General features: G+C 43.7%; 5 non-coding genes and 2 pseudogenes across 5 annotated transcripts; all 7 read right to left on the bottom strand.

The window, feature by feature from the left end:
• Positions 1 to 32: 32 nt before the first annotated feature.
• On the bottom strand, positions 33 to 151 carry LOC146052624 (5S ribosomal RNA). The gene has a single exon (XR_014467604.1). It is a non-coding gene; the product is annotated as a 5S ribosomal RNA (ribosomal RNA).
• A 345-nt stretch (positions 152 to 496) lies between these two features.
• LOC146052561 (5S ribosomal RNA) lies at positions 497 to 615 on the bottom strand. Its single transcript, XR_014467548.1, has one exon. It is a non-coding gene; the product is annotated as a 5S ribosomal RNA (ribosomal RNA).
• Positions 616 to 960: 345 nt separating this feature from the next.
• On the bottom strand, positions 961 to 1079 carry LOC146052530 (5S ribosomal RNA). The gene has a single exon (XR_014467520.1). It is a non-coding gene; the product is annotated as a 5S ribosomal RNA (ribosomal RNA).
• A 345-nt stretch (positions 1080 to 1424) lies between these two features.
• Positions 1425 to 1543, bottom strand: LOC146052552 (5S ribosomal RNA). Its single transcript, XR_014467540.1, has one exon. It is a non-coding gene; the product is annotated as a 5S ribosomal RNA (ribosomal RNA).
• Positions 1544 to 1888: 345 nt separating this feature from the next.
• Positions 1889 to 2007, bottom strand: LOC146052702 (5S ribosomal RNA; annotated as a pseudogene).
• A 345-nt stretch (positions 2008 to 2352) lies between these two features.
• Positions 2353 to 2471, bottom strand: LOC146052712 (5S ribosomal RNA; annotated as a pseudogene).
• A 346-nt stretch (positions 2472 to 2817) lies between these two features.
• Positions 2818 to 2936, bottom strand: LOC146052189 (5S ribosomal RNA). Its single transcript, XR_014467211.1, has one exon. It is a non-coding gene; the product is annotated as a 5S ribosomal RNA (ribosomal RNA).
• Positions 2937 to 24761: the final 21825 nt, after the last annotated feature.

The raw sequence follows: 24761 nt of genomic DNA, 5'->3' as shown, positions 1-24761 counted from the left end.
AGAATAAAAACAATTTGCCAGTAATGTGAAAAAACCTACAGCACCTGGTGTTCCCAGTTGGTCTCCCACCCAAGTGCTAACCAGGCCCAACACTGCTTAGCTTCCAAGATCAGACGAGATTGGGCCTATCCAATGTGGTATGGCTGTAGGTGAGATACAGGCACTTTTTTGCCCTCTTCTACTTCTATCACCAGGTAAGCTAATATAAAAGTTTCCTAACTGTATTGGCTTACTAAAAAAAATCATGTGTTGGTAATGTAAAAAGACCTACAGGACATGATATTAGCAGGGGGTCTTAAATTAAACTACTAAACAGGCTCAACACTGTTTAGCTGCCAAAAGCAGTTGGAATTGGGCCTAAACAGTGTGGTAAGTCTTTAGGTGATGGCTATTGTGTCTGTTTGACCTCTTCCAAATGTCTGTACTGGCAATAAAAAGAAAAAGTTTCCAATTTAAATAGCTAGAGAATAAAAACAATTTGCCTGTAATGTGAAAAAACCTACAGCACCTGGTGTTCCCACGTGGTCTCCCACCCAAGTACTAACCAGGCCCAACACTGCTTAGCTTCCAAGATCAGACGAGATTGGGCCTAGCCAATGTGGTAGGGCTGTAGGTGAGTTAAAAGCTTTTTTTTGCCCTCTTCTACTTCTATCACCAGCTAAGCTAATACAAAAGTTTCCTAACTGTATTGGCTTACTGAAAAAAATCATGTGTTGGTAATGTAAAAAGACCTACAGGACATGATATTAGCAGGGGGTCTTAAATTAAACTACAAAAGAGGCTCAACACTGTTTAGCTGCCAAAAGCAGTTGGAATTGAGCCTAAACAGTGTGGTAAGTCTTTAGGTGATGGCTATTGTGTCTGTTTGACCTCTTCCAAATGTCTGTGCTGGCAATAAAAAGAAAAAGTTTCCAATATAAATAGCTAGAGAATAAAAACAATTTGCCAATAATGTGAAAAAACCTACAGCACCTGGTGTTCCCATGTGGTCTCCCACCCAAGCACTAACCAGGCCCAACACTGCTTAGCTTCCAAGATCAGACGAGATTGGGCCTATCCAATGTGGTATGGCTGTAGGTGAGATACAGGCACTTTTTTGCCCTCTTCTACTTCTATCACCAGGTAAGCTAATACAAAAGTTTCCTAACTGTATTGGCTTACTGAAAAAAATCATGTGTTGGTAATGTAAAAAGACCTACAGGACATGATATTAGCAGGGGGTCTTAAATTAAACTACAAAAGAGGCTCAACACTGTTTAGCTGCCAAAAGCAGTTGGAATTGAGCCTAAACAGTGTGGTAAGTCTTTAGGTGATGGCTATTGTGTCTGTTTGACCTCTTCCAAATGTCTGTGCTGGCAATAAAAAGAAAAAGTTTCCAATATAAATAGCTAGAGAATAAAAACAATTTGCCAGTAATGTGAAAAAACCTACAGCACCTGGTGTTCCCAGTTGGTCTCCCACCCAAGTACTAACCAGGCCCAACACTGCTTAGCTTCCAAGATCAGACGAGATTGGGCCTATCCAATGTGGTAGGGCTGTAGGTGAGATACAGGCACTTTTTTGCCCTCTTCTACTTCTATCACAAGGTAAGCTAATAAAAAGTTTCCTAACTGTATTGGCTTACTTAAAAAAAATCATGTGTTGGTAATGTAAAAAGACCTACAGGACATGATATTAGCAGGGGGTCTTAAATTAAACTACTAAACAGGCTCAACACTGTTTAGCTGCCAAAAGCAGTTGGAATTGAGCCTAAACAGTGTGGTAAGTCTTTAGGTGATGGCTATTGTGTCTGTTTGACCTCTTCCAAATGTCTGTGCTGGCAATAAAACGAAAAAGTTTCCAATATAAATAGCTAGAGAATAAAAACAATTTGCCTGTAATGTGAAAAAACCTACAGCACCTGGTGTTCCCATGTGGTCTCCCACCCAAGTACTAACCAGGCCCAACACTGCTTAGCTTCCAAGATCAGACGAGATTTTGCCTATCCAATGTGGTAGGGCTGTAGGTGAGATACAGGCACTTTTTTGCCCTCTTCTACTTCTATCACCAGGTAAGCTAATATAAAAGTTTCCTAACTGTATTGGCTTACTAAAAAAAATCATGTGTTGGTAATGTAAAAAGACCTACAGGACATGATATTAGCAGGGGGTCTTAAATGAAACTACAAAAGAGGCTCAACACTGTTTAGCTGCCAAAAGCAGTTGGAATTGAGCCTAAACAGTGTGGTAAGTCTTTAGGTGATGGCTATTGTGTCTGTTTGACCTCTTCCAAATGTCTGTGCTGGCAATAAAAAGAAAAAGTTTCCAATTTAAATAGCTAGAGAATAAAAACAATTTTCCTGTAATGTGAAAAAACCTACAGCACCTGGTGTTCCCATGTGGTCTCCCACCCAAGTACTAACCAGGCCCAACACTGCTAAGCTTCAAATATCAGACGAGATTGGGCCTATCCAATGTGGTATGGCTGTAGGTGAGATACAGGCACTTTTTTGCCCTCTTCTACTTCTATCACCAGGTAAGCTAATTAAAAAAGTTTCCTAACTGTATTGGCTTAATGAAAAAAATCATGTGTTGGTAATGTAAAAAGACCTACAGGACATTATATTAGCAGGGGGTCTTAAATTAAACTACTAAAGAGGCTCAACACTGTTTAGCTGCCAAAAGCAGTTGGAATTGGGCCTAAACAGTGTGGTAAGTCTTTAGGTGATGGCTATTGTGTCTGTTTGACCTCTTCCAAATGTCAGTGCTGGCAATAAAAAGAAAAAGTTTCCAATTTAAATAGCTAGAGAATAAAAACAATTTGCCAGTATTGTGAAAAAACCTACAGCACCTGGTGTTCCCATGTGGTCTCCCACCCAAGTACTAACCAGGCCCAACACTGCTTAACTTCCAAGATCAGACGAGATTGGGCCTATCCAATGTGGTATGGCTGTAGGTGAGATACAGGCACTTTTTTGCCCTCTTCTGCTTCTATCACCAGGTAAGCTAATAAAAAAGTTTCCTAACTGTATTGGATTACTGAAAAAAATCAAGTGTTGGTAATGTAAAAAGACCTACAGGACATGATATTAGCAATTTGATATTAGCATGACATTAGCATGATATTAACAATTTGCAAGTAATGTGAAAAAACCTACAGCACCTGGTGTTTCCATGTGGTCTCCCACCCAAGTACTAACCAGGCCCAACACTGCTTAGCTTCAATGAGTTAGCAGGTTATTGGGGAAGTAAGTCCTGATATTTTTGGAGGTTGCAAGGGCCACTACACCATTCAAAATAGGCAGGCTTTAGCATATGCAGTTAGGCCCTGTAGGTTGATTTTAGCTAAAAAGTGCCCCAAACACTCAAACAGGCTTGTATCTGGGAAGGGAAAATATGGCAAACATGACTTAGACACCAAATAAAGCACTGTATGCCATGTTTCCAAATTTTTATGCACAGTGGTTACAGCATGAAGCGAATGCATATGAATAAACAAAAGTACATTGCATTAAACAAGTCCAATGAGCGTCCCAAAATGGCCGGCCTGCCTGCTTTCATCCATCAATTGTTCTATATTTTTCATTACCCAATGAGCTAAGGTGGAATCTTAGCCAGTGGTACCATCAGGGAGGTGTGTAAAGCACTTTAGGCTAGACAGCCAATCAGCTGCCAGCTTCCATCTGTCAATCAAATACAGCAGCAATTTGAAAGCTGCCCATTGATCAGCAGGCCCTTTATGACATCACAGACAGACCCTCAGAACTATCTGTGCATGTCTAATGGCTGGCTGTCAGTTGGGCGGGTGGGTGGCAGAGGGAGGGGATGTCTGTCTCGTTTCTCCTGAAAATTGCGTTTTTTCTGCGTTTACGGGAAAAGTTGAGGTCTGACGCGCAAAAGTGGGGTATCGTAGAAATCACCTTTTAAAGACGCACATTTCTGGCCCCCCAAAAATGGGCATTTCAAATGAGAAATGAGTCCAATGAACAAATAGGGTGAATAAGTATGTATTTCAGGGGTGAGTTAGCAGGTTATTGGGGAAGTAAGTCCTAATATTTTTGGAGGTTGTAGGGGCCACTACACCATTCAAAATAGGCAGGCTTTAGCATATGCAGTTAGGCCCTGTAGGATGATTTTAGCTAAAAAGTGTCCCAAACACTCAAACGGGCTTGTATCTGGGAAGGGAAAATATGGGAAACATGACTTAGACACCAAATGATACGCTGTATGCCATGTTTCCAAATTTTTATGCACAGTGGTTACAGCATGAAGCGAATGCATGTGAATATACAAAGGTGCATTGCATTAAACAAGTCCACTGAGCGTCCCAAAATGGCCGGCCTGCCTGCTTTCATCCATCAATTGTTCTAAATTTTTCATTACCCAATGAGCTGAGGTGGAGTCTTAGCCAGTGGTACCATCAGGGAGGTGTGTAAAGCACTTTAGGCTAGACAGCCAATCAGCTGCCAGCTTCCATCTGTCAATCAAATACAGCAGCCAATCAGAAAGCTGCCCATTGATTAGAGGGCCCTTTATGACATCACAGACAGACCCTCAGAACTATCTGTGCATGTCTAATGGCTGGCTTTCAGTTGGGCGGGTGGGTGGCAGAGGGAGGGGATGTCTGTCTCGTTTCTCCTGTAAATTGCGTTTTTTCGGCGTTTACGGGAAAAGTTGAGGTCCGACGCGCAAAAGTGGGGTATCGTAGAAATCACCTTTTAAAGACGCACATTTCTGGCCCCCCAAAAAAGGGCATTTCAAATGAGAAATAAGTCCAATGAACAAAATAGGGTGAATAAGTATGTATTTTAGGGGTGAGTTAGCAGGTTATTGTGGAAGTAAGTCCTAATATTTTTGGAGGTTGCAGGGGCAACTACACCATTCAAAAAAAGGAAGGCTTTAGCATATGCAGTTAGGCCCCGTAGGATGATTTTAGCTAAAAAGTGCCCCAAACACTCAAACGGGCTTGTATCTGGGAAGGGAAAATATGGGAAACATGACTTAGACACCAAATGATACACTGTATGCCATGTTTCCAAATTTTTATGCACAGTGGTTACAGCATGAAGCGAATGCATGTGAAAATACAAAGGTGCATTGCATTAAACAAGTCCAATGAGCGTCCCAAAATGGCCGGCCTGCCTTCTTTCATCCATCAATTGTTCTATATTTTTCATTACCCAATGAGCTGAGGTGGAGTCTTAGCCAGTGGTATCATCAGGGAGGTGTGTAAAGCACTTTAGGCTAGACAGCCAATCAGCTGCCAGCTTCCATCTGTCAATCAAATACAGCAGCCAATTTGAAAGCTGCCCATTGATCAGCAGGCCCTTTATGACATCACAGACAGACCCTCAGAACTATCTGTGCATGTCTAATGGCTGGCTGTCAGTTGGGCGGGTGGGTGGCAGAGGGAGGGGATGTCTGTCTCGTTTCTCCTGAAAATTGCGGTTTTTCTGCGTTTACGGGAAAAGTTGAGGTCCGACGCGCAAAAGTGGGGTATCGTAGAAATCACCTTTTAAAGACGCACATTTCTGGCCCCCCAAATATGGGCATTTCAAATGAGAAATGAGTCCAATGAACAAAATAGGGTGAATAAGTATGTATTTCAGGGGTGAGTTAGCAGGTTATTGGGGAAGTAAGTCCTGATATTTTTGGAGGTTGCAGGGGCCACTACACCATTTAAAATAGGCAGGCTTTAGCATATGCAGTTAGGCCCCGTAGGATGATTTTAGCTAAAAAGTGCCCTAAACACTCAAACGGGCTAGTATCTGGGAAGGGAAAATATGGGAAACATGACTTAGACACCAAATGATACACTGTATGCCATGTTTCCAAATTTGTATGCACAGTAGTTACAGCATGAAGCGAATGCATGTGAATATACAAAGGTGCATTGCATTAAACAAGTCCAATGAGCGTCCCAAAATGGCCGGCCTGCCTGCTTTCATCCATCAATTGTTCTAAATTTTTCATTACCCAATGAGCTGAGGTGGAGTCTTAGCCAGTGGTACCATCAGGGAGGTGTGTAAAGCACTTTAGGCTAGACAGCCAATCAGCTGCCAGCTTCCATCTGTCAATCAAATACAGCAGCCAATCAGAAAGCTGCCATTGATCAGCAGGCCCTTTATGACATCACAGACAGACCCTCAGAACTATCTGTGCATGTCTATTGGCTGGCTGTCAAGTGGGCGGGTGGGTGGCAGAGGGAGGGGATGTCTGTCTCGTTTCTTCTGAAAATTGCGGCTTTTCTGCGTTTACGGGAAAAGTTGAGGTCCGACGCGCAAAAGTGGGGTATCGTAGAAATCACCTTTTAAAGACGCAGATTTCTGGCCCCCCAAAAACTGGCATTTTAAATGAGAAATGAGTCCAATTAACAAAATAGGGTGAATAAGTATGTATTTCAGGGGTGAGTTAGCAGGTTATTGGGGAAGTAAGTCCTGATATTTTTGGAGGTTGCAGGGGCCACTAGACCATTCAAAATAGGCAGGCTTTAGCATATGCAGTTAGGCCCCGTAGGAGGATTTTAGCTAAAAAGTGCTCCAAACACTCAAATGGCTAGTATCTGGGAAGGAAAAACATGGGAAACATGATTTAGACACCAAATGATACACTGTATGCCATGTTTCCAAATTTTTATGCACAGTGGTTACAGCATGAAGCGAATGCATGTGAAAATACAAAGGTGCATTGCATTAAACAAGTCCAATGAGCGTCCCAAAATGGCCGGCCTCCCTGCTTTCATCCATCAATTGTTCTAAATTTTTCATTACCCAATGAGCTGAGGTGGAGTCTTAGCCAGTGGTACCATCAGGGAGGTGTGTAAAGCACTTTAGGCTAGACAGCCAATCAGCTGCCAGCTTCCATCTGTCAATCAAATACAGCAGCCAATTTGAAAGCTGCCCATTGATCAGCAGGCCCTTTATGACATCACAGACAGACCCTCAGAACTATCTGTGCATGTCTAATGGCTGGCTGTATGTTGGGCGGGTGGGTGGCAGAGGGAGGGGATGTCTGTCTCGTTTCTCCTGAAAATTGCGTTTTTTCTGCGTTTACGGGAAAAGTTGAGGTCCGACGCGCAAAAGTGGGGTATCGTAGAAATCACCTTTTAACCCCTTCCCGACATTTGACGTACATTTACGTCATGGCCGGGATGTACTTCCCGACGCATGGCATAAATGTACGTCATGGCTTTAAACTGTCACCGCGTCTATAGACGCGGTGACAGTTTAAACATGTCTGCTGTCCCTGACAGCAGACATGTCCCTGCATGCCCAGGGGGGGTGGCGATGCCTCCCCCCCGTCGGCGATCGCTGTGATTGGCTGTTCAAATGTGAACAGCCAATTACAGCGTTTTCTGTGTACCGGCGAATAACGTTCGCCGGTGACACAGGGATCGGTGGTGATTGGTGCTGTAAAGTACAGCACCAATCACCACGGGGTGTAAGGGTGACACTGGTGTCACCCCACCTCACCCCACCCGCCCCCAAAGGCCGTGATTGGTCTGTCGGACCGACGGACCAATCACAGCCATGGAGGGTGATTTAAACTAACGGTGACTGCACTGCAGACGCCATTCCGGTCTGGAATTGCGTGCAGTGCGGTCACCGTGCCTATCTGCCGTGATATACTGACCTGATCCTTGCAAATACTTACCTGATCACCTGATCACTGCTTGTAGCGTGCTGGATGCTTCCTGGATCTGACTTCTTGTGACTTCCTGTGTTGTGCTGCTGCTGCTGCATTGTGATAGAGTTATAGATAGAGAGATAGAGAGAGATAGAGAGAGATAGAGAGAGATAGTGACAGAGAGTGCTATATTTTGTGTCTGCTGCCCCCCCTTTTGTGCTGATCAGTATAAATTAACTGATCAGCAACTTTTTGGGGGTGCAGTGCTGCTGCTGCAGTGCCATAGAGTGATAGATAGTGAGAGATAGAGAGATAGAGAGAGATAGTGACAGAGAGTGATAGAGAGTGCTATATTTTGTGTCTGCTACCCCCCTTTTGTGCTGATCAGTATATCTGTGCTGAACAGCAACTTTTTGGGGGTGCAAGGGCTTTTTTTATATATATATAACTGTCAGTGCTGCTGCTGCAGTGTCATAGAGTAATAGATAGTGATAGATAGTGAGAGATAGAGAGATAGAGAGAGATAGTGACAGAGAGTGATAGAGAATGCTATATTTTGTGTCTGCTACCCCCCCTTTTGTGCTGATCAGTATATCTGTGCTGATCAGCAACTTTTTGGGGGTGCAGGGTTTTTTTTTTTATATATACCTGTCAGTTGCTGCCAGTTGCACTGTCAGTTGCACCAAAGGTTGTGCACCTGCTGCCCCTCACTGGTAATCAGTGTCGCATCACTGATCACCTTTTTTTTTTTTTTGAGGGTGCTGTGGGGTCTTTTTTTAATTTTTTTTTTTACACACACTGTGATTTTGTGGGTGTCCTGTGGCCACTGTGCGCTGATCAGTGACGTACATCACTGATCAGCTTTTTCGGCACAGGGTTGATCTATTTTTTTTTTTTTTTTTTTTTTATCAAATTCCTGTTGCCTTTGAGCACTGTTCAGTGACGGACGTTACTGACCAACATCTGTGCTCAATTTTTGGCGCAGGACCTTTTTTTTTTTTTTTTTTTCTGCACTACATACACACTACACACTACATACCCCCCCGGGTTGAAATAAAGTTTGTACCCCCCCTACACTATACACGTGTTGAAACATTTAACTACCAGAAACACAAAAATAAAAATGGCATCCCAAATGTCATCCCAAATGTCATCCCAGTCATCCAGAAGAATGTATTCAGCGGAGGAGGCATATGCCATGCTTGCCTCTGACTCTGACACAGCCAGTGAGGCAAGCGGGGAATTTGAAGGATTCATCTTAAGCTCCTCTTCCTCCTCTAGTGATGAGGGACCCCCTCAAAGACGCCTCCGTAGAGCAGCTGAGACCCCCCCCCAATAATTGATCTCGTATGGACCCCACCACCAGACAATTTTGAGCCCCAGGTTCCTGAGTTTTTGGCCATCCCAGGAATCCAATTTGATTCCACAGGTCTCAGAGAAATTGACTTTTTCAAATTATTTTTCTCTGATGATTTTATAAATTTAATGGTGGACCAAACTAATTTATATGCACAGCAGTTTATTGCTCAAAACCCCACGTCATCATTTGCTAGGTGGACCCCTGTAGATGCAGTAGAGATGATGACGTTTTGGGGTCTGGTGTTTCATATGGGCATAGTAAAAAAGCCAGAAATTAGGCAATATTGGAGTACAGATGTTCTGTACAGCACCCCACTTTACCGTATGGCCATGACCCGGACTCGTTTTGAGTTAATCCTTAAATTTTTGCATTACAACGATAATGCACAGTGCCCACCCAGAGATGATCCCACCTTTGACCGGCTATTCAAAGTCAGGCCGGTCATTGATCATTTCAGTGCCAAATTTCCAGAGACGTACATCCCAGATAAATTCATTTGCATAGACGAGTCCCTTATACATTTTAAAGGAAGGGTTAAATTCCGCCAGTACCTTCCCAGTAAGAGGGCAAGGTATGGCATAAAAATGTATAAGCTGTGTGAAAGCACCTCAGGGTACACTCACAGGTTTAGGGTATATAAAGGGAAGGATTCAAGAATTGAACCGCCAGAATGCCCCCCCTCCCTCGTAGGTGTTAGTGGAAAAATTGTCTGGGATTTAGTGCACCCCTTCCTGGATAAAGGTTATCACCTCTATGTGGATAACTTTTACACTAGCATCCCCCTGTTTAAGGCCCTTGGTTCAAGAGGTACAGCAGCTTGCGGTACTGTGCGCAAGAACCAAAGAGGCCTCCCAAAAACGCACATTGCCCAAGTAATGAGAAGGGGTGAAAGCAGGGGAATATGCACCGAAAATATGTTGTTGGTCAAATATAAGGACAAGAGGGATGTCCTTATACTGACAACAATTCACGGAGACAGTACCACCTCCGTCCCTGTACGAGGTACCAGTACCCACACCTCAAAACCTAATTGTATCCTGGATTACAATAAGTACATGGGCGGAGTGGATCTTTCAGATCAGGTACTGAAGCCGTACAGTGCCCTGCGGAAAACAAAAATCTGGTACAAGAAGCTGGCCGTGTATATCATCCAGATGGCACTGTATAACGCTTACGTGCTATTCCGTTCTACCAGTTAGTGGGGGACATTTATGCACTTTCAAGAGGAAGTCATAAAGAGCCTAATATTTGGGAACCAGCAGGCAGAGGGCCCCAGTACTTCTAGTACTGGCCCCCGTATTGTACCAGGGCAGCATTTTCCTGATGAAATCCCCTCCACTGGAAAAAAGGGCAGGACACAAAAAAGGTGCAAAGTTTGCTATAAAAAGGGAATAAGAAAGCAAACTATTTTCCAGTGTGACACTTGCCCCGACAAACCCGGCCTATGTATAAAGGAGTGTTTTAAAATATACCACACTTCTATGGATTATTAGGTTCATCATTTCACCGTGCTTCGGGGGTCTTGCTAATGCCACATAGCACCCACCATTCATTCCACCAGAATCTGAGCCGCAAAATCCAAAAATCACTCCTTCCCTTCTGAGTCCTGCCATGCACCCAACTGGTATTTTTTGGTCACATGTGAGACATTGCCGTACTCGGGAGAAATTGGGGCACAAATTTTGGGGTGCTTTTTCTCCTTCATACCTTATGAAAATGAAAAATTTTGAGCCAGAACTGCATTTTTGTGTAAAAAAATGTAATTTTTCATTTGCACTGCCCAGTTTTATCAAAATTGGTGAAACCCCTGGGGGTTTGAAATGTACACTATACCCCTAGATGAATTCCCTGAGGGGTGTAGTTTGCAAAATGGGGTCACTTGTGGGGGGGTTCCACTGTATTGGTGCTTTGGGGGTCTTGCTAATGCGACATAGCACCCACCAAAATTCCACCAGAATCTGTGCTGCAAAATCCAAATATCACTCCTTCCCTTCTGAGTCCTGCCATTTTTTGGTCACACATGAAGCATTGCCGTACTCGGGAGAAATTGGGGCACAGATTTAGGGGAGCTTTTTCTCCTTCATACCTTATAAAAATGAAAAATTTTGAGCCAGAACTGCATTTTTGTGTAAAAAAATGTAATTTTTCATTTGCACAGCCCAGTTGTATCAAAATTGGTGAAACCCCTGGGGGTTTGAAATGTACACTATACCCCTAGATGAATTCCCTGAGGGGTGTAGTTTGCAAAATGGGGTCACTTGTGGGGGGGTTCCACTGTATTGGTGCTTTGGGGGTCTTGCTAATGCGACATAGCACCCACCAAAATTCCACCAGAATCTGAGCTGCAAAATACAAAAATCACTCCTTCCATTCTGAGTCCTGCCATGCACCCAAATGGTATTTTTTGGTCACATGTGAGGCATTGCCGTACTCGGGAGAAATTGTGGCACAGATTTTGGGGTGCTTTGTCTCCTTCATTAATTGTGAAAATGAAAAATTTTGAGCCAGAACTGCATTTTTGTGTAAAAAATTTAATTTTTCATTTTCACTGCCCAGTTGTACCACAATTGGTGAAACCCCTGGGGGTCTGAAATGTACATTATACCCCTAGATGAATTCCCAGAGGGGTGTAGTTTGCAAAATGGGGTCACTTGTGGGGGGCTTCCACTGTATTGGTGCTTTGGGGGTCTTGCTAATGCGACATAGCACCCACCAAAATTCCACCAGAATCTGAGCTGCAAAATACAAAAATCACTCCTTCCCTTCTGAGTCCTGCCATGCACCCAAATGGTATTTTTTGGTCACATGTGAGGCATTGCCGTACTCGGGAGAAATTGGGGCACAGATTTTGGGGTGCTTTGTCTCCTTCATTCCTTGTGAAAATGAAAAATTTTGAGCCAGAACTGCATTTTTGTGTAAAAAAATGTAATTTTTCATTTGCACAGCCCAGTTGTATCAAAATTGGTGAAACCCCTGGGGGTTTGAAATGTACACTATACCCCTAGATGAATTCCCTGAGGGGTGTAGTTTGCAAAATGGGGTCACTTGTGGGGGGCTTCCACTGTATTGGTGCTTTGGGGGTCTTGCTAATGCGACATAGCACCCACCAAAATTCCACCAGAATCTGAGCTGCAAAATACAAAAATCACTCCTTCCCTTCTGAGTCCTGCCATGCACCCAAATGGTATTTTTTGGTCACATGTGAGGCATTGCCGTACTCGGGAGAAATTGGGGCACAGATTTTGGGGTGCTTTGTCTCCTTCATTCCTTGTGAAAATGACAAATTTGGAGCCAGAACTGCATTTTTGTGTAAAAAATGTAATTTTTCATTTGCACAGCCCAGTTGTATCAAAATTGGTGAAACCCCTGGGGGTTTGAAATGTACACTATACCCCTAGATGAATTCCCTGAGGGGTGTAGTTTGCAAAATGGGGTCACTTGTGGGGGGCTTCCACTGTATTGGTGCTTTGGGAGTCTTGCTAATGCGACATAGCACCCACCAAAATTCCACCAGAATCTGAGCTGCAAAATACAAAAATCACTCCTTCCCTTCTGAGTCCTGCCATGCACCCAAATGGTATTTTTTGGTCACATGTGAGGCATTGCCGTTCTCGGGAGAAATTTTGGCACAGATTTTGGGGTGCTTTGTCTCCTTCATTCCTTGTGAAAATGAAAAATTTTGAGCCAGAACTGCATTTTTGTGTAAAAAATTTAATTTTTCATTTTCACTGCCCAGTTGTACCACAATTGGTGAAACCCCTGGGGATTTGAAATGTACATTATACCCCTAGATGAATTCCCTGAGGGGTGTAGTTTGCAAAATGGGGTCACTTGTGGGGGGGTTCCTAACTTTTAGCATCTTATGGTGCCTAGAAACCTACATGGTGCCTAAAAAATAATCTCATAAAAAGGAGGCTCCAAAATCAAGTAGGTGCTCCTTCTATTATGAAGCCTGTGGTTTGGTCAACGTGCACACTAGGGCCACATATAGGATATTTATGAAAACAAAAGAATTGGGGGAATCAATTTTTAGTCACATTTCTCTAGTAAAATGTATTGTGTTCCTTAGAAAAATGTATTAAAATTGCAAATCTGCAAAAAAAATGAAATTTTGAAATTTCACCTACACTTTGTTTTAATTCCTGTGAAACACCTAAAGGGTTAACAAACTTCCAAAATGCTGTTTTGAATACTGTGAGGGGTGCAGTTTTTGAAATGGCATCATTTATGGGGGTGTCTCACATACAAGTCCCTCAAAGTCTCATCAGAACTGAACTGGTCCCTAAAAAAATCAGTGTTTAAAATTTTCTTGAAAATTTGAGAATTTGCTATTCATATTTTAAGCCTACTAGTGTCCAAAAAATTTAAAAGGAAGTTGAAATAATGATGGAAACATAAAGTAGACATATGGTCTATGTTAGTTATTAACTATTTTGAGTGGTATGATTATTTGTCTCACAAGCAGAAAATTTAACATTTTGCAAATTGCAAAATTTTCCATTTTTTTGCGAAATTTTGGTATTTTTCACAAAAAAACACAGACTGTATCGACCCAAATTTACCACTAACTTGAAGTACAATGTGTCACGAGAAAATAATCTCAAAATCACTGGGATAAGTAAAAGCAAAAAAAAGTTATCCCCACTTAAGTGATACATGTCAGATTTGAAAAAAAAGGGCTCTGTCAGGAAGGCAAAAACTGGCTGTGTCAGGAAGGGGTTAAAGACGCACATTTCTGGCCCCCCAAAAACTGGCATTTTAAATGAGAAATGAGTCCAATTAACAAAATAGGGTGAATAAGTATGTATTTCAGGGGTGAGTTAGCAGGTTATTGGGGAAGTAAGTCCTGATATTTTTGGAGGTTGCAGGGGCCACTAGACCATTCAAAATAGGCAGGCTTTAGCATATGCAGTTAGGCCCCGTAGGATGATTTTAGCTAAAAAGTGCCCCAAACACTCAAATGGCTAGTACTGTATCTGGGAAGGAAAAACATGGGAAACATGACTTAGACACCAAATGATACACTGTATGCCATGTTTCCAAATTTTTATGCACAGTGGTTACAGCATGAAGCGAATGCATGTGAAAATACAAAGGTGCATTGCATGAAACAAGTCCAATGAGCGTCCCAAAATGGCCGGCTTGCCTGCTTTCATCCATCAATTGTTCTAAATTTTTCATTACCCAATGAGCTGAGGTGGAGTCTTAGCCAGTGGTACCATCAGGGAGGTGTGTAAAGCACTTTAGGCTAGACAGCCAATCAGCTGCCAGCTTCCATCTGTCAATCAAATACAGCAGCCAATCAGAAAGCTGCCCATTGATCAGCAGGCCCTTTATGACATCACAGACAGACCCTCAGAACTATCTGTGCATGTCTAATGGCTGGCTTTCAGTTGGGCGGGTGGGTGGCAGAGGGAGGGGATGTCTGTCTCGTTTCTCCTGAAAATTGCGGTTTTTCTGCGTTTACGGGAAAAGTTGAGATCCGACGGGCAAAAGTGGGGTATCGTAGAAATCACCTTTTAAAGATGCACATTTCTGGCTCCCCAAAAATGGGCATTTCAAATGAGAAATTAGTCCAATGAACAAAATAGGGTGAATAAGTATGTATTTCAGGGGTGAGTTAGCAGGTTATTGGGGAAGTAAGTCCTGATATTTTTGGAGGTTGCAGGGGCCACTACACCATTCAAAATAGGCAGGCTTTAGCATATGCAGTTAGGCCCTGTAGGATGATTTTAGCTAAAAAGTGTCCCAAACGGGCTTGTATCTGGGAAGGGAAAATATGGGAAACATGACTTAGACACCAAATGATACACTGTATGCCATGTTTCCAAATTTTTATGCACAGTGGTTACAGCATGAAGCAAATGCATGTGAATATACAAAGGTGCATTGCATTAAACAAGCCCACTGAGCGTCCCAAAATGGCCGGCCTGCCTGCTTTCATCCATCAATTGTTCTAAATTTTTCATTACTCAATGAGCTGAGGTGGAGTCTTAGCCAGTGGTACCATCAGGGAGGTGTGTAAAGCACTTTAGGCTAGACAGCCAATCAGCTGCCAGCTTCCATCTGTCAATCAAATACAGCAGCCAATCAGAAAGCTGCCCATTGATCAGCAGGCCCTTTATGACATCACAGACAGACCCTCAGAACTATCTGTGCATGTCTAATGGCTGGCTGTCAGTTGGGCGGGTGGGTGGCAGAGGGAGGGGATGTCTGTCTCGTTTCTCCTGAAAATTGCGGTTTTTCTGCGTTTACGGGAAAAGTTGAGGTCTGACGCGCAAAAGTGGGGTATCGTAGAAATCACCTTTTAAAGACGCACATTTCTGGCCCCCCAAAAATGGGCATTTCAAATGAGAAATGAGTCCAATGAACAAATAGGGTGAATAAGTATGTATTTCAGGGGTGAGTTAGCAGGTTATTGGGGATATAAGTCCTGATATTTTTGGAGGTTGCAGGGGCCACTAGACCATTCAAAATAGGCAGGCTTTAGCATATGCAGTTAGGCCCTGTAGGATGATTTTAGCTAAAAAGTGTCCCAAACACTCAAACGGGCTTGTATCTGGGAAGGGAAAATATGGGAAACATGACTTAGACACCAAATGATACGCTGTATGCCATGTTTCCAAATTTGTATGCACAGTGGTTACAGCATGAAGCGAATGCATGTGAATATACAAAGGTGCATTGCATTAAACAAGTCCACTGAGCGTCCCAAAATGGCCGGCCTTCCTGCTTTCATCCATCAATTGTTCTAAATTTTTCATTACCCAATGAGCTGAGGTGGAGTCTTAGCCAGTGGTACCATCAGGGAGGTGTGTAAAGCACTTTAGGCTAGACAGCCAATCAGCTGCCAGCTTCCATCTGTCAATCAAATACAGCAGCCAATCAGAAAGCTGCCAAATGATCAGCAGGCCCTTTATGACATCACAGACAGACCCTCAGAACTATCTGTGCATGTCTAATGGCTGGCTGTCAGTTGGGCGGGTGGGTGGCAGAGGGAGGGGATGTCTGTCTCGTTTCTCCAGAAAATTGCGGTTTTTCTGCGTTTACGGGAAAAGTTGAGATCCGACGCGCAAAAGTGGGGTATCGTAGAAATCACCTTTTACAGACGCACATTTCTGGCTCCCCAAAAATGGGCATTTCAAATGAGAAATTAGTCCAATGAACAAAATAGGGTGAATAAGTATGTATTTCAGGGGTGAGTTAGCAGGTTATTGGGGAAGTAAGTCCTGATATTTTTGGAGGTTGCAGTGGCCACTACACCATTCAAAATAGGCAGGCTTTAGCATATGCAGTTAGGCCCTGTAGGATGATTTTAGCTAAAAAGTGTCCCAAACACTCAAACGGGCTTGTATCTGGAAAGGGAAAATATGGGAAACATGACTTAGACACCAAATGATACACTGTATGCCATGTTTCCAAATTTTTATGCACAGTGGTTACAGCATTAAGCGAATGCATGTGAATATACAAAGGTGCATTGCATTAAACAAGTCCAATGAGCGTCCCAAAATGGCCGGCCTGCCTGCTTTCATCCATCAATTGTTCTAAATTTTTCATTACCCAATGAGCTGAGGTGGAGTCTTAGCCAGTGGTACCATCAGGGAGGTGTGTAAACCACTTTAGGCTAGACAGCCAATCAGCTGCCAGCTTCCATCTGTCAATCAAATACAGCAGCCAATCAGAAAGCTGCCCATTGATCAGCAGGCCCTTTATGACATCACAGACAGACCCTCAGAACTATCTGTGCATGTCTAATGGCTGGCTGTCAGTTGGGCGGGTGGGTGGCAGAGGGAGGGGATGTCTGTCTCGTTTCTCCTGAAAATTGCGTTTTTTCTGCGTTTACGGGAAAAGTTGAGGTCCGACGCGCAAAAGTGGGGTATCGTAGAAATCACCTTTTAAAGACGCACATTTCTGGCCCCCCAAAAATGGGCATTTCAAATGAGAAATGAGTCCAATTAACAAAATAGGGTGAATTAGTATGTATTTCAGGGGTGAGTTAGCAGGTTATTGGGGAAGTAAGTCCTGATATTTTTGGAGGTTGCAGGGGCCACTAGACCATTCAAAATAGGCAGGCTTTAGCATATGCAGTTAGGCCCCGTAGGATGATTTTAGCTAAAAAGTGCCCCAAACACTCAAACGGCTTGTATCTGGAAAGGGAAAATATGGGAAACATGACTTAGACACCAAATGATACACTGTATGCCATGTTTCCAAATTTTTATGCACAGTGGTTACAGCATGAAGCGAATGCATGTGAATATACAAAGGTGCATTGCATTAAACAAGTCCACTGACCATCCCAAAATGGCCGGCCTGCCTGCTTTCATCCATCAATTGTTCTAAATTTTTTATTACCCAATGAGCTGAGGTGGAGTCTTAGCCAGTGGTACCATCAGGGAGGTGTGTAAAGCACTTTAGGCTAGACAGCCAATCAGCTGCCAGCTTCCATCTGTCAATCAAATACAGCAGCCAATCAGAAAGCTGCCCATTGATCAGCAGGCCCTTTATGACATCACAGACAGACCCTCAGAACTATCTGTGCATGTCTAATGGCTGGCTGTCAGTTGGGCGGGTGGGTGGCAGAGGGAGGGGATGTCTGTCTCGTTTCTCCTGAAAATTGCGTTTTTTCTGCGTTTACGGGAAAAGTTGAGGTCTGACGCGCAAAAGTGGGGTATCGTAGAAATCACCTTTTAAAGACGCACATTTCTGGCCCCCCAAAAATGGGCATTTCAAATGAGAAATGAGTCCAATGAACAAATAGGGTGAATAAGTATGTATTTCAGGGGTGAGTTAGCAGGTTATTGGGGATATAAGTCCTGATATTTTTGGAGGTTGCAGGGGCCACTAGACCATTCAAAATAGGCAGGCTTTAGCATATGCAGTTAGGCCCTGTAGGATGATTTTAGCTAAAAAGTGTCCCAAACACTCAAACGGGCTTGTATCTGGGAAGGGAAAATATGGGAAACATGACTTAGACACCAAATGATACGCTGTATGCCATGTTTCCAAATTTGTATGCACAGTGGTTACAGCATGAAGCGAATGCATGTGAATATACAAAGGTGCATTGCATTAAACAAGTCCACTGAGCGTCCCAAAATGGCCGGCCTTCCTGCTTTCATCCATCAATTGTTCTAAATTTTTCATTACCCAATGAGCTGAGGTGGAGTCTTAGCCAGTGGTACCATCAGGGAGGTGTGTAAAGCACTTTAGGCTAGACAGCCAATCAGCTGCCAGCTTCCATCTGTCAATCAAATACAGCAGCCAATCAGAAAGCTGCCAAATGATCAGCAGGCCCTTTATGACATCACAGACAGACCCTCAGAACTATCTGTGCATGTCTAATGGCTGGCTGTCAGTTGGGCGGGTGGGTGGCAGAGGGAGGGGATGTCTGTCTCGCTTCTCCTGAAATTGCGGTTTTTCTGCGTTTACGGGAAAAGTTGAGATCCGACGCGCAAAAGTGGGGTATCGTAGAAATCATCTTTTACAGACGCACATTTCTGGCTCCCCAAAAATGGGCATTTCAAATGAGAAATTAGTCCAATGAACAAAATAGGGTGAATAAGTATGTATTTCAGGGGTGAGTTAGCAGGTTATTGGGGAAGTAAGTCCTGATATTTTTGGAGGTTGCAGTGGCCACTACACCATTCAAAATAGGCAGGCTTTAGCATATGCAGTTAGGCCCTGTAGGATGATTTTAGCTAAAAAGTGTCCCAAACACTCAAACGGGCTTGTATCTGGAAAGGGAAAATATGGGAAACATGACTTAGACACCAAATGATACACTGTATGCCATGTTTCCAAATTTTTATGCACAGTGGTTACAGCATTAAGCGAATGCATGTGAATATACAAAGGTGCATTGCATTAAACAAGTCCAATGAGCGTCCCAAAATGGCCGGCCTGCCTGCTTTCATCCATCAATTGTTCTAAATTTTTCATTACCCAATGAGCTGAGGTGGAGTCTTAGCCAGTGGTACCATCAGGGAGGTGTGTAAACCACTTTAGGCTAGACAGCCAATCAGCTGCCAGCTTCCATCTGTCAATCAAATACAGCAGCCAATCAGAAAGCTGCCCATTGATCAGCAGGCCCTTTATGACATCACAGACAGACCCTCAGAACTATCTGTGCATGTCTAATGGCTGGCTGTCAGTTGGGCGGGTGGGTGGCAGAGGGAGGGGATGTCTGTCTCGTTTCTCCTGAAAATTGCGTTTTTTCTGCGTTTACGGGAAAAGTTGAGGTCCGACGCGCAAAAGTGGGGTATCGTAGAAATCACCTTTTAAAGACGCACATTTCTGGCCCCCCAAAAATGGGCATTTCAAATGAGAAATGAGTCCAATTAACAAAATAAGGTGAATAAGTATGTATTTCAGGGGTGAGTTAGCAGGTTATTGGGGAAGTAAGTCCTGATATTTTTGGAGGTTGCAGGGGCCACTAGACCATTCAAAATAGGCAGGCTTTAGCATATGCAGTTAGGCCCCGTAGGATGATTTTAGCTAAAAAGTGCCCCAAACACTCAAACGGGCTTGTATCTGGAAAGGGAAAATATGGGAAACATGACTTAGACACCAAATGATACACTGTATGCCATGTTTCCAAATTTTTATGCACAGTGGTTACAGCATGAAGCGAATGCATGTGAATATACAAAGGTGCATTGCATTAAACAAGTCCACTGACCATCCCAAAATGGCCGGCCTGCCTGCTTTCATCCATCAATTGTTCTAAATTTTTCATTACTCAATGAGCTGAGGTGGAGTCTTAGCCAGTAGTACCATCAGGGAGGTGTGTAAAGCACTTTAGGCTAGACAGCCAATCAGCTGCCAGCTTCCATCTGTCAATCAAATACAGCAGCCAATCAGAAAGCTGCCCATTGATCAGCAGGCCCTTTATGACATCACAGACAGACCCTCAGAACTATCTGTGCATGTCTAATGGCTGGCTGTCAGTTGGGCGGGTGGGTGGCAGAGGGAGGGGATGTCTGTCTCGTTTCTCCTGAAAATTGCGGTTTTTCTGCGTTTACGGGAAAAGTTGAGATCCGACGCGCAAAAGTGGGGTATCGTAGAAATCACCTTTTACAGACGCACATTTCTGGCTCCCCAAAAATGGGCATTTCAAATGAGAAATTAGTCCAATGAACAAAATAGGGTGAATAAGTATGTATTTCAGGGGTGAGTTAGCAGGTTATTGGGGAAGTAAGTCCTGATATTTGTGGAGGTTGCAGGGGCCACTACACCATTCAAAATAGGCAGGCTTTAGCATATGCAGTTAGGCCCTGTAGGATGATTTTAGCTAAAAAGTGTCCCAAACGGGCTTGTATCTGGGAAGGGAAAATATGGGAAACATGACTTTGACACCAAATGATACACTGTATGCCATGTTTCCAAATTTTTATGCACAGTGGTTACAGCATGAAGCAAATGCATGTGAATATACAAAGGTGCATTGCATTAAACAAGCCCACTGAGCGTCCCAAAATGGCCGGCCTGCCTGCTTTCATCCATCAATTGTTCTAAATTTTTCATTACCCAATGAGCTGAGGTGGAGTCTTAGCCAGTGGTACCATCAGGGAGGTGTGTAAAGCACTTTAGGCTAGACAGCCAATCAGCTGCCAGCTTCCATCTGTCAATCAAATACAGCAGCCAATCAGAAAGCTGCCCATTGATCAGCAGGCCCTTTATGACATCACAGACAGACTCTCAGAACTATCTGTGCATGTCTAATGGCTGGCTTTCAGTTGGGCGGGTGGGTGGCAGAGGGAGGGGATGTCTGTCTCGTTTCTCCTGAAAATTGCGGTTTTTCTGCGTTTACGGGAAAAGTTGAGGTCCGACGCGCAAAAGTGGGATATCGTAGAAATCACCTTTTAAAGACGCACATTTCTGGCACCTCAAAAATGGGCATTTCAAATGAGAAATGAGTCCAATGAACAAAATAGGGTGAATAAGTATGTATTTCAGGGGTGAGTTAGCAGGTTATTGGGGAAGTAAGTCCTGATATTTTTGGAGGTTGCAGGGGCCACTACACCATTCAAAATAGGCAGGCTTTAGCATATGCAGTTAGGCCCCGTAGGATTATTTTAGCTAAAAAGTGCCCCAAACACTCCAACGGGCTTGTATCTGGGAAGGGAAAATATGGGAAACATGACTTAGACACCAAATGATACACTGTGTGCCATGTTTCCAAATTTTTATGCACAGTGGTAACAGCATGAAGCGAATGCATGTGAATATACAAAGGTGCATTGCATTAAACAAGTCCAATGAGTGTCCCAAAATGGCCGGCCTGCCTGCTTTCATCCATCAATTGTTCTAAATTTTTCATTACCCAATGAGCTGAGGTGGAGTCTTAGCCAGTGGTACCATCAGGGAGGTGTGTAAAGCACTTTAGGCTAGACAGCCAATCAGCTGCCAGCTTCCATCTGTCAATCAAATACAGCAGCCAATCAGAAAGCTGCCCATTGATCAGCAGGCCCTTTATGACATCACAGACAGACCCTCAGAACTATCTGTGCATGTCTAATGGCTGGCTGTCAGTTGGGCGGGTGGGTGGCAGAGGGAGGGGATGTCTGTCTCGTTTCTCCTGAAAATTGCGGTTTTTCTGCGTTTATGGGAAAAGTTGAGGTCCGACGCGCAAAAGTGGGGTATCGTAGAAACCACCTTTTAAAGACGCACATTTCTGGCCCCCCAAAAATGGGCATTTCAAATGAGAAATGAGTCCAATGAACAAAATAGGGTGAATAAGTATGTATTTCAGGGGTGAGTTAGCAGGTTATTGGGGAAGTAAGTCCTGATATTTTTGGAGGTTGCGGGGGCCACTAGACCATTCAAAATAGGCAGGCTTTACCATATGCAGTTAGGCCCCGTAGGATGATTTTAGCTAAAAAGTGCCCCAAACACTCAAACGGGCTAGTATCTGGGAAGGAAAAACATGGGAAACATGACTTAGACACCAAATGATACACTGTATGCCATGTTTCCAAATTTTTATGCACAGTGGTTACAGCATGAAGCGAATGCATGTGAATATACAAAGCTTCATTGCATTAAACAAGTCCACTGACCATCCCAAAATGGCCGGCCTGCCTGCTTTCATCCATCAATTGTTCTAAATTTTTCATTACTCAATGAGCTGAGGTGGAGTCTTAGCCAGTGGTACCATCAGGGAGGTGTGTAAAGCACTTTAGGCTAGACAGCCAATCAGCTGCCAGCTTCCATCTGTCAATCAAATACAGCAGCCAATCAGAAAGCTGCCCATTGATCAGCAGGCCCTTTATGACATCACAGACAGACCCTCAGAACTATCTGTGCATGTCTAATGGCTGGCTGTCAGTTGGGCGGGTGGGTGGCAGAGGGAGGGGATGTCTGTCTCGTTTCTCCTGAAAATTGCGGTTTTTCTGCGTTTACGGGAAAAGTTGAGGTCTGACGCGCAAAAGTGGGGTATCGTAGAAATCACCTTTTAAAGACGCACATTTCTGGCCCCCCAAAATGGGCATTTCAAATGAGAAATGAGTCCAATGAACAAATAGGGTGAATAAGTATGTATTTCAGGGGTGAGTTAGCAGGTTATTGGGGATATAAGTCCTGATATTTTTGGAGGTTGCAGGGGCCACTAGACCATTCAAAATAGGCAGGCTTTAGCATATGCAGTTAGGCCCTGTAGGATGATTTTAGCTAAAAAGTGTCCCAAACACTCAAACGGGCTTGTATCTGGGAAGGGAAAATATGGGAAACATGACTTAGACACCAAATGATACGCTGTATGCCATGTTTCCAAATTTGTATGCACAGTGGTTACAGCATGAAGCGAATGCATGTGAATATACAAAGGTGCATTGCATTAAACAAGTCCACTGAGCGTCCCAAAATGGCCGGCCTTCCTGCTTTCATCCATCAATTGTTCTAAATTTTTCATTACCCAATGAGCTGAGGTGGAGTCTTAGCCAGTGGTACCATCAGGGAGGTGTGTAAAGCACTTTAGGCTAGACAGCCAATCAGCTGCCAGCTTCCATCTGTCAATCAAATACAGCAGCCAATCAGAAAGCTGCCAAATGATCAGCAGGCCCTTTATGACATCACAGACAGACCCTCAGAACTATCTGTGCATGTCTAATGGCTGGCTGTCAGTTGGGCGGGTGGGTGGCAGAGGGAGGGGATGTCTGTCTCGCTTCTCCTGAAAATTGCGGTTTTTCTGCGTTTACGGGAAAAGTTGAGATCCGACGCGCAAAAGTGGGGTATCATAGAAATCACCTTTTACAGACGCATATTTCTGGCTCCCCAAAAATGGGCATTTCAAATGAGAAATTAGTCCAATGAACAAAATAGGGTGAATAAGTATGTATTTCAGGGGTGAGTTAGCAGGTTATTGGGGAAGTAAGTCCTGATATTTTTGGAGGTTGCAGTGGCCACTACACCATTCAAAATAGGCAGGCTTTAGCATATGCAGTTAGGCCCTGTAGGATGATTTTAGCTAAAAAGTGTCCCAAACACTCAAACGGGCTTGTATCTGGAAAGGGAAAATATGGGAAACATGACTTAGACACCAAATGATACACTGTATGCCATGTTTCCAAATTTTTATGCACAGTGGTTACAGCATTAAGCGAATGCATGTGAATATACAAAGGTGCATTGCATTAAACAAGTCCAATGAGCGTCCCAAAATGGCCGGCCTGCCTGCTTTCATCCATCAATTGTTCTAAATTTTTCATTACCCAATGAGCTGAGGTGGAGTCTTAGCCAGTGGTACCATCAGGGAGGTGTGTAAACCACTTTAGGCTAGACAGCCAATCAGCTGCCAGCTTCCATCTGTCAATCAAATACAGCAGCCAATCAGAAAGCTGCCCATTGATCAGCAGGCCCTTAATGACATCACAGACAGACCCTCAGAACTATCTGTGCATGTCTAATGGCTGGCTTTCAGTTGGGCGGGTGGGTGGCAGAGGGAGGGGATGTCTGTCTCGTTTCTCCTGAAAATTGCGGTTTTTCTGCGTTTACGGGAAAAGTTGAGGTCCGTCGCGCAAAAGTGGGGTATCGTAGAAATCACCTTTTAAAGACGCACATTTCTGGCTCCCCAAAAATGGGCATTTCAAATGAGAAATTAGTCCAATGAACAAAATAGGGTGAATAAGTATGTATTTCAGGGGTGAGTTAGCAGGTTATTGGGGAAGTAAGTCCTGATATTTGTGGAGGTTGCAGGGGCCACTACACCATTCAAAATAGGCAGGCTTTAGCATATGCAGTTAGGCCCTGTAGGATGATTTTAGCTAAAAAGTGTCCCAAACGGGCTTGTATCTGGGAAGGGAAAATATGGGAAACATGACTTTGACACCAAATGATACACTATATGCCATGTTTCCAAATTTTTATGCACAGTGGTTACAGCATGAAGCAAATGCATGTGAATATACAAAGGTGCATTGCATTAAACAAGCCCACTGAGCGTCCCAAAATGGCCGGCCTGCCTGCTTTCATCCATCAATTGTTCTAAATTTTTCATTACCCAATGAGCTGAGGTGGAGTCTTAGCCAGTGGTACCATCAGGGAGGTGTGTAAAGCACTTTAGGCTAGACAGCCAATCAGCTGCCAGCTTCCATCTGTCAATCAAATACAGCAGCCAATCAGAAAGCTGCCCATTGATCAGCAGGCCCTTTATGACACCACAGACAGACCCTCAGAACTATCTGTGCATGTCTAATGGCTGGCTTTCAGTTGGGCGGGTGGGTGGCAGAGGGAGGGGATGTCTGTCTCGTTTCTCCTGAAAATTGCGGTTTTTCTGCGTTTACGGGAAAAGTTGA

Source organism: Crinia signifera, unplaced genomic scaffold (assembly GCF_055691185.1).
Source record: "Crinia signifera unplaced genomic scaffold, ASM5569118v1 HAP2_SCAFFOLD_111, whole genome shotgun sequence".
In the NCBI taxonomy this organism is placed as follows: domain Eukaryota; kingdom Metazoa; phylum Chordata; class Amphibia; order Anura; family Myobatrachidae; genus Crinia; species Crinia signifera.
This window is presented reverse-complemented; position numbering and strand designations above follow the sequence as displayed.